The 10284-nt window shown below is 42.1% G+C and overlaps 1 non-coding gene across 1 annotated transcript; it reads right to left on the bottom strand.

The window, feature by feature from the left end:
- Positions 1-709: 709 nt before the first annotated feature.
- Positions 710-816, bottom strand: LOC142177833 (small nucleolar RNA R71). The gene has a single exon (XR_012706380.1). It is a non-coding gene; the product is annotated as a small nucleolar RNA R71 (small nucleolar RNA).
- Positions 817-10284: the final 9468 nt, after the last annotated feature.

The raw sequence follows: 10284 nt of genomic DNA, 5'->3' as shown, positions 1-10284 counted from the left end.
GTTTAGATTGGTGCATGACTTGATTTTCTGGGAAAGAATTGCTACCATACAAGCCAGAAATAGAAAAACAATTGTAATAGCTAAAGAAGGAAAGAAATCTCATCGAGACGTTAGAAATGGTTGGGCAATCCTCAACCAAAGATATGGCCAGAAACGGTGAAGATAATGTGGACCTGGCTACGAGAGTAGTAGCCCAACAAAGAGAAAAAGTGGCACGAGATGCTGATGAAGCAGGTATTAAAGATGCACAACGTATTTATGAAGAAGAGGGGGGGTCACAGACTTAATCAAAATCAACCCGTGGGTGCAGGCCAGTTTAGAAACATAGCTCCTGGTTTTGGGAGACCACTTGGTGATTACTCTAGACCGGTCTAAAACCAAGGTTTGTCAAGCATTCGACCACCTCCAGTTGCAGCAAACAATTTCGAACTGAAGCAAGGGTTGCTTCAAACCCTCCAAAACATATGTGTCTTTAGAGGAAAGATGAACGAAGATCCATGCAATCATCTGATAGACTTCGAGGAGATTATGAACACCTTCCATTATAATGATGTGTCACAAGATACAATGTACTTAAGGGCATTCCCCTTCACTCTCAAAAAAGGATGCAAAGCACTGGCTTCGAAGCTTGCCTAATGGATCGATTAGAACATGGGATGAGATGACCAAAAAATTTCTTGACAAATATTTCTCATTAGCTAAGATGGGCAAGTTTAGAAAGGAGATTCATAACTTTTGTCAGAACAAGACTGAAATTGTGTTTGAAGCTTGGGAGAGGTTTAAAGAAATAGTGCGTAAGTGTCAGCATAGTGGAATAGAACTCTGGATGCAACTCCAGGATTTTTGGGATGGATTGATACCAACTTCACGTAGAACATTGAGCAACACAGCTAGAGGTCCGTTGATGAAAAATACTCCATAAGAGATAGTCACTATTCTAGATGAGTTGTCTGAGGATGCAAATCAGTGGCCCTCTGAAGTTGTTGAAAGAAGAAGAACAACGGGTGTTCACTAAGTTGATGCTAACACATCTGTGCAGGTACAACATGATGCCATGGCAAAGGAAATAAGGAATCTAACTTTAGCTTCAATACACAGTGAGCCTCATGCAGCATATGATATATGTGGAAGAGGACACCCTACTCATGAGTGTCAAGGTAATTACAACTTCAATGCAATGGGTCAAAAGCACCCCGATTTTTCATGAAGTTCACCTGAGGGTACAGCAAATGCATGGCAACAAAATAACTTCAAATTTCAAGGAGCTCCTGGTTTTGTGAACCAGCAGAGGCCACAGTTTTAGCCTCAACAGCTAATTCAGTCTCGGTTAGAAGATTTGATGAAGTCATTTATTGTCAAGACAGATGAGAGATTAGATTCTCATAGTGCAACTATTAGAGAACTTGGGACAGGTTTGCAAAGTTTGGAGAAACAAGTGGGACAAATTGCAACTATATTATCCGAGAGAATCCCATGTACTCTGCCAGCTGATACTGAAAAGAATCTCAAAGAAACGGTAAATATTATGACCTTGAGAAGCAGGCAAGTAATAGAAGATCCCACTTCAATTCACAAAGAAGATGTGCCTGAAAAAGAAAGTGGGAAGATGTAACGACCTGACCGGTCGTTTTGAGTATTATAACCTCGTTCCCCCATTTACTGCTCAATTTATGCTTTATAGTTATTTTATGACTTACCGGGTTAGTGGGTTCAGGTCCGAAAGGAATTCGGAGTGAAATGAGACACTTAGTCTCATAATTGAAAATTTAAGTTAGAAAAGTGGACCGGATATGGACCTATATGTAAACGACCTTGGATTTGGATTTTGATATTTCCAATAGCTCCGTATGGTGATTTTGGTCTTAGGAGCGTGTCCGGAATATTATTTGGAGGTCCGTAGTGGAATTAGGCTTGAAATGCCGAAAGTTGAATTTTTATGAAGTTTGACCGGAGAGTTGACTTTTTGATATCGGGGTCGAAATCGGATTCTGAAAATTTGAGTACCTACGATATGTCATTTATGACTTGTGCGCAAAATTTGAGGTAAATCGGATGTGATTTGATAGGTTCCGGAGTCGTTTGTAGAAATTTGAAATTTCAAAGTTCATTAGGCTTGAATGGGGTGTAATTCATGGTTTTAGCGTTGTTTTAGGTAATTTGAGGGTTCAACTAAGTTTGTATGATATTTTAGGACTTGTTGGTATATTTGGTTGAGGTCCCGAGGGGCTCGAGTGAGTTTTGGATGGTTAACGGATCATTTGTGGCCTTGGTGAGATTGCTGATATTTGCTGCTGCATTTTTTCGGATTTTCTCTTTCGCGTTCGCGAGTGGGCCGTCGCGTTCACAAAGAGGAATTTCAGGCAAGCAGGATTTACTCTTCATGTTCGCGAAGAGGAGTTGGGTTGTGCATCGCGTTCGCGTTTGGGGTATCGCATTCGCGAAGGGAAAAATAGTGGGCATGGGTTTTTGCCTTCGCGTTCGCGAAGGGGAGCTCGCATTCACGAAGAAGGGCTCCGTAAAGCATCGCGTTTGCGAGCAGTGTCTGCGTTCGCGAAGAGCAAATGTTGGGAAGCACATTTTGTGCTTCACAAACGCGAGGGTCCTGTCGCGTTCGCGAAGAAGAGAGGTTTGGACAAAGAGTTTAAGTTCTAAAAATGGGACTTTGTCCCATTTTCAGTTTTTGACGGATTGGAGCTCGGGAAGAGGCGATTTTCGAGAGTTCTTCAAGGAAAACAACGGGGTAAGTGTTCTTAACTCAATATTGGTTAAATTACCCGAATCCATAGTTGTTTTTATCATATAATTGGTGAATTAAGTTGGAAAAGTTTGAAAACCCTCTTAGTTTAAATTGAAGATTTGAGGGTCGAGTTGGGGTCGGATTTTGATAAAATTGGTATGGTTAGACTCATGGTTGAATGAGCTTTCGGATTTTGTAACTTTTGTCAAGTTCCAAAATGTGGGCCCCACAGGTGATTTTTGAGCTAAAGTTTGAATTTTTATGAAAAATTAGCATTTTCTTATGAAGTTAATTCCAATAAATTTTATTGACTGAAATGAATTATTTGTGACTAGATTCGAGGCATTCAGAGGCCGATTTGCGAGGATAGGCATAGCAGAGTAAATAATTTCACGCTCTAAGGTAAGTAACAGTTTTAAATCTGGTCCTGAGGGTATGAAACCCCGGAATTTTGTGTCATGTGATTATTTTGGAGGTGATGCACATGCTAGGTGATGGGCGTGTGGGCATGCACCGAGGGAATTGTGACTTGGTCCGTCGCGTGAAAATGTAAAGTTGAATAATTTATTGTTAGCTATATCCTCTCTATGTGTTGAAGAAATTTGACTATAAATCATGTTAGAAATCATGATTAGACTATGTGATAGTACTGTTGGGACCCATAGAGAGCACATACTTATTGAATTAATTACTAATTTCTATCTTGTGCTCAGTCATGATTTTACTTGTGTATCATACCTCAGTCTTTCTTGATATTTGTCGATGCATTATGTTATCTTTGTTTGGGCTGATCTTTGTGATTTCTGAGAGCCCAAGAGACTAGAGAGGTTGAGGACTGAGTAAGACCGAGGGCCTATCGGTGAGGTAAGGATGTTATGGCACGTGAGTTGTCCGTGCAGGATATTATAGCACGTGAGTTATCCGTGCAGCACGTGAGTTGTCCATGCAGATTATGACGCTTGGGTTGTAGGAGCCCCTCCGGAGTCCGTACACCCCTAGTGAGCGCAGGTATCCATTGAGTGTGAGTGCTGAGGGATGAGAGCCGAGTGATGAGTTGAGTGATTGTTGCCTGAGAGGCTGTACTTGCTTTGCATTTGTTATTGCACTTGATTGCTATCTGTCATTATTGTGAAATCTCTAAAAGATTTTATATCCGAATTACATGAAATTAAACTGTATAAAATTGATTTGATTTAAACTGCCGGATTTGAAAGCATGTCTATTCTTTGCTGGAATTACTGAAAGTGAACTGTAATTGTGTAGTTCATCATTATCTTCAGTTCCTTAGTTATTATTGTTACTTTCTGAGTTGGTTGTACTCATACTACACCCTACACTTCGTGTGCAGATCCAGGTGTTTCCGGACATAGCGGGTGTTGATCATTTCGAGCAGTTGATTTTCAGGAGATTCAGAGGTAGCTGCCATGTTTCGCAGACCTTGTCTCTCTTTCCCTATCTCCTTGTTTACTATATTTTGGTCTTAGATTATTATAGACCTTATGTTCCAAATTTGTATCCATATTAGATGCTCATGTACTCAGTGACACCAGGTTTTGGGGAGTATTCGTGTCAGTATTTATGGGATTTTGTATTGTATTAAATTATTGTACTTTCAAACTTAAGAGAAATTGTGGTTTATCGAGATTATCAGCTTGCCTAGTATCGAGATAGGCGCCATCATGACAGGTTGAGATTTTGGATCGTGACAAGTTGGTATCAGAGCCTAGGTTATATAGGTCTCACGAGTCATGAGCAAGTTTAGTAAAGTCTTGCGGATCGGTATGGAGACATCTGTACTTATCTTCGAGAGGCTGCGGAACCCTTAGGAAAATTTAACTTTATTTTATTCTGTCGTGCGAATTTGTTGATTCTGGAAACTAAATTTCTGCTATTCTATTCTCTCACAGATGGTGAGGACACGTACTACCAGATCAGTCGGTCAGCCATCAGTGCCACCAGTTAGGGCCGCAAGAGGCCGGAGCCATGGTAGAGGCCGGGGCCGAGGTAGAGGTCGAGGTGTAGCTCGTACCACAGTTGGACCAGCACCTGTAGTACCACCAGTTGCTCCAGCTCAGGAGCAGATTCCGGATATAGCCGAGCCGATAGGATCATCTCAGGCACCAGCTGTGCCCATTGAGATTTCAGGCCTTTAGGAGACTTTGGCCCAGATATTGGCAGCTTGCACTGGTCTTGCTCAGGTGGTTTCGGCTCAGGCCGCACCTGCCGCTTCTCAGGCCGGGGGAGGTACTCATACCCCCATTTCCCGTACTCCAGACCAAGTAGTACAGGGACTTCAGATACCGGGGGCACTACCAGCCCAACCGATTGCAGCTGCTCAGACCCCGGTAGTTCCTGTTATGGCAGATGATGAGCAGAGGAGACTTGAGAGATTTGAGAGGCTTCGACCTCCACCATTTAGCGATACTGAGTCAGAGGATGCCCAGGGTTTTCTGGATAAGTGTCAGCGGATGTGTCACACCCCGAACCTAGGAGCGAGACAAGCGCCCGGTGCCTCACCTAACCTGGCATACCAAATTGCGACTAAGGGACTCTGAACACATAATGTCATACTTTGGCCATGGGGCCAGCTTGCAAGACAATTTGTGAAGCAAAATATAAAACTGAATAGATACTAGCGCTAACTAAACATCAATATAAAGCTAGGCTGAAAAGGCCGTCATAGCTACTACAGCTGACAAACCACCAAATTATACATACCAGGCCTACAAACCCAACATACTGCACTAACCAACAGGATATGTCTACAAGCCTCTACTGATAGATATATTGTGATCGGAACAGGGCCCCGACCTACCCATAACATATATACAGATATACATAAGATGTACACAAAACTCTAGACCTGGCAACTCCGAAAGATGTGGAGCTTACCGATCAGGCTGAACTCGGGAAACACCTACTGAGGAGGTCTACCCGTCTGTCTGTCTGAACCTGCACGCATGAAATGCAGCGCCCCCAGAAAAGGGACGTCAGTATGAAATAATGTACCGAGTATGTAAGGCAATAAAATAACTGAAATCTAAAACTGAACTGATAATATGATAACTGAAATTAACTGGGAGTCAAAGATGGTCTGGAGATATACTTACCTGCTGATAGTGACTAAACTCCTTCAATATAGTAAGTAAAATAAATGTCCGGCCCTATAAGGCTCGGTACGTGTAACTGCTCGGCCGTAGTAGGCTCGCTCATAGGCATTCGGCCATACTGGGCTCTGTACCTCGGCCATCCTGGGCTCGCTCATAGGCGCTCGGCCATAGTAGGCTCGGTATATATAACTTACCATCTGATCAGAGGTTGCCCAATAGGGGCCTGCCCACCGATTATAGCTTGATGGTGGTGAAAATAGTGTAATACTGCATATATATATAGACCCTCTGCTCTCTTGACTGAATAAAGACAAAACTAAACTGAATATGAAGTCCCGATAAGGAATAATATTGTAACTTATGAGACTAGAATAATGTGAATAAATTCATGAATACGAACTTCTCTTTATGTCTCATTATTAACACATGTAGCTACGAGATCATGCCAAAATGAAGGAAGGGCTTAGCCTTAACATACCTTATCACAATCTTTCCAATCACCAAGTTGAACTCACCTCTTTGCACCTTAATCTACAAGAACGATAATAATACTATCGTTAAGTTACGAAAGGTACAACTATCGCACAACGAACAACAAACTTATTTTGTATTAAAACGGGCAGCATCTCCCCTATAATCCTTACTTCCTCCAAATTCAAGATAACACCAACAATACAAGAACAGAATAATGACAACATATATACATCATTTTCCAGCCCTATATACACCATCAAATACTACAAAATAGCCCAACACACCCCAATCTCTTCATACACAAAACGACCACCGTAGTAGTGTCAAACGACCCGAAACTGTTATGACGAACGACCAGCCAACCACCCTACATTTATATGGTATTTCTACACCCCCTTCCTCCTCCAAAACTCCAAAAAATAGTAGTAAAACACGCAGCCCAACAGCAACACAAAACAGTCCTCAAAACAGTCCGCTACAAGTGAATAACTCGAACTCACGGCTTCCGATCACCGTCCCGTGAGTTCTCACAAGTATAGAACGAACTACCATGAATTTATAGAAGAAAAACTAGATGAAAGAGAGCAGTAAACGCACCTTATTTGCTGGATAACTCAGCTCCTATCTTGGTTCTTCAAACTCTAGGTTTTACCTCCAATTAGGATTTGTCGGTATAGGATGGCAACTGGAATTTTTTGGGAGGATTCTTTGCAGAGCTTATGTCTGGTTATTATGCTCTATTTTAAGTCTAATATATGAAGAAAATAGGCCCTTAAAAGTCCTCTTTGGACGACCCGAAATGGCCCATTTTTTTGGGCTCTCATTTAAGCAAGTAGGTGACACACCTACTTGTCACCTAGCAGCTTGCGCAGTATCGCACAAATGCCTATATCTTTCTACTCCAATGTCGTATTGACAAACGGTTTAATGCGTTAGAAAATAGACTCATAGATATTTAATTTGATGGGTGGAACAGCCCATAACTCTAAGTATATTCGGAGAAAATCGTAGTTACATTTGACCCAAAGTTTCAGTAAAACTTATGAATGTAACTTGTGATGACTTTCATCGACTTTTGTTCCACAACTCGCTTGACTTCAAAACATAACACACGGATGTCATACGACTAATATAAATCATAACATAATATCCTTATCATGTTAATCACCCTAGTCTCACCCCAAAGGTACATGTTATAACATTTCCAACTTGTCGACTTTCGACGAAACATTGTTTTATTTAATTGCTTTAGCTTCTGAACTGTCCAACCCTCTTTGTACTTGTTGTTCATGATCTTCAATATTTGTAACCTCAGAGGTAACATGATTAACTTACTTTATATACTTTTAAATATTATCTCATTTTTGGTCCTACATTAGTTTGCTTACGACGCATTTTTACGTACGAAAATATAGGGTGTAACATCACTCCCCCTTGGGAACATTCGTCCTCGAATGTTTACTCTTAGAGACTTTGGAAAATTTTTCCAAAGTATCCTTCGTACACTAGGTTAAAACCAACCTGCACGTAGCCAGAAAACATACTATGCATGCCACACATGGCCAATCTTTATAAATAGCAGCAATTTGCCTCACCGGCCGTAAATCATAAATATTGAAAGTAAAAAATAAAAGCTTACCTGATGACCTGCTACCCTATATAGAGCTATGTTGTAGCGTTCCATCTCGAACCATATCTTCAGTTTGAAATAGGTGGGGGTATTTAGACTTCATTTCTTCCTCCGATTCCCACGTCATCTCTTCTACATTCTTGCTCCTCCATAAAACCTTTACGGAAGCTACCTCCTTATTTCGTAGATTGCGGATTTGTCGGTCTAGGATGGCAACTGGAATTTTCTCGTATGACAAGTCCTCTGTAATCTGTACATCATCCGTGGGCACCACTCGGGTAGGATCGCCAATGCACTTCCGTAGCATAGATACGTGAAAAATCGGATGGACAGACTCCAATTCTGAGGGCAACTCTAACTCATAAGCTACTTGGCCCACTCTCCGAATGATCCTATAAGGCCCAATATACCGTGGGCTAAGCTTGCCTTTCTTGCCAAACCTCATCACGCCCTTCATAGGTGATACCTTTAAGAATACCCAGTCATTAATCCTGAACTCTAAGTCTCGTCGCCGCATGTCAGAATATGACTTCTGACGACTCTGAGCTGTCAACAGTCGCTCCCGGATAAGCTTTACTTTCTCTATGGCCTGTTGAACCAGGTCTGGCCCATATAACCCAGATTCCCCAACATCAAACCACCCTATAGGAGATCTGCACTTACGCCCATACAAAGCCTCGTACGGAGCCATCTGAATACTGGAGTGGTAACTGTTATTATATGCAAACTCGATAAGAGGTAGATGTTCATCCCAACTTCTTTTAAAATCCAACACACATACTCGTAACATATCCTCGAGCGTCTGAATTGTGCGCTCGGCTTGTCCATCAGTCTGTGGATGAAAAGTTGTGCTGAGATTCACCTGAGTCCCTAGACCTCTCTGAAATGACCTCCAAAAATGTGCTGTAAACTGAGCCCCACGGTCAGATATAATAGAAACTGGTACTCCGTGTAGCCGCACTATCTCCTTAATATATAACTTTGCATAATCTTCTACTGTATATGTAGATCTGACCGGTAGGAAGTGAGCTGATTTTGTGAGCCTATCAACTATCACCCATATGGAATCGAACTTACGATTAGAACGAGGTAAACCCGTGATAAAGTCCATGTTTATCGCCTCCCATTTCCATGTCGGGATCTCTATAGTCTGCATTAGCCCTCCAGGCTTCTGGTGCTCTACCTTCACTTGCTGGCAACTAGTATATTGGGCGACAAACTCAGCAATGTTCTTCTTCATATCGTTCCACCAGTACACATCCTTAATATCATGATACATCTTCGTCGACCCAGGATGGATGGAATACCATGAATAATGTGCCTCTGACATAATCCTGTCTCATAGCCCTGCTACATCTGGAACACACAAACGACCCCTATATCTGAGAACCCCATCTCCCTTTAGCTCTAACAGTGGCTTCTTCTGCTGCGGAACTCGCTCTCTCAGCTCGACCAACTCTGGGTCCTCGTACTGCCTTTCCTTGACTTCCGCTATGAGGGATGATTTTGTAGTGCTTTGGAGTACAACTCCACCATCCTCAGAATCTACTAACCGAACCCCCAACGAAGACAATTGATGAATCTCTCTAGCTAATTGTCTTTTCTTGGGCTCTACATGTGCTAAGCTACCCATAGATCGGCGACTTAAGGCATCTGCTACAACATTAGCTTTCCCTGGATGGTAGAGAATGTTAACATCGTAATCTTTCAATAACTCAAGCCATCGCCTCTGTCGCAAATTCAACTCTTTCTGCTTGAAGATATATTGTAGGCTTTTATGATCAGTAAATAAATCAACATGAACACCATATAAATAATGCCGCCATATCTTAAGTGCATGGACAACCGCAGCTAACTCGAGGTCGTGGGTCGGATAATTCCTCTCGTGCTTCCTCAACTGCCTTGAAGCATACGCAATTACCTTCCCATGTTGCATCAGGACACATCCTAACCCGACACCTGATGCATCACAATACACGGCATAACCCTCTAGACCCTCTGGAAGTGTTAGAACTGGAGCTGAGGTCAACCTATTCTTAAGCTCTTGGAAACTCCGCTCACAAGCCTCTGTCCATTGAAACTTAGTTTCTTTCTGTGTCAACTTCATCAATGGTGCCGAAAGGGAAGAAAAACCCTCTACGAACCTCTGATAGTATCCTGCTAAGCCTAGAAAGCTACGAACCTCTGTCGGAGTGGTAGGTCTAGGCCAAGATTTCACGGCCTCAATCTTCTGAGTGTCCACCTTTATCCCTTCATCTGATACAATATGCCCCAAGAATGCTACAGACTTCAACCAGAACTCACATTTAGAAAACTTAGCATACAACTTACGA

Source organism: Nicotiana tabacum, chromosome 23 (assembly GCF_000715075.1).
Source record: "Nicotiana tabacum cultivar K326 chromosome 23, ASM71507v2, whole genome shotgun sequence".
Lineage (NCBI taxonomy): Eukaryota > Viridiplantae > Streptophyta > Magnoliopsida > Solanales > Solanaceae > Nicotiana > Nicotiana tabacum.
This window is presented reverse-complemented; position numbering and strand designations above follow the sequence as displayed.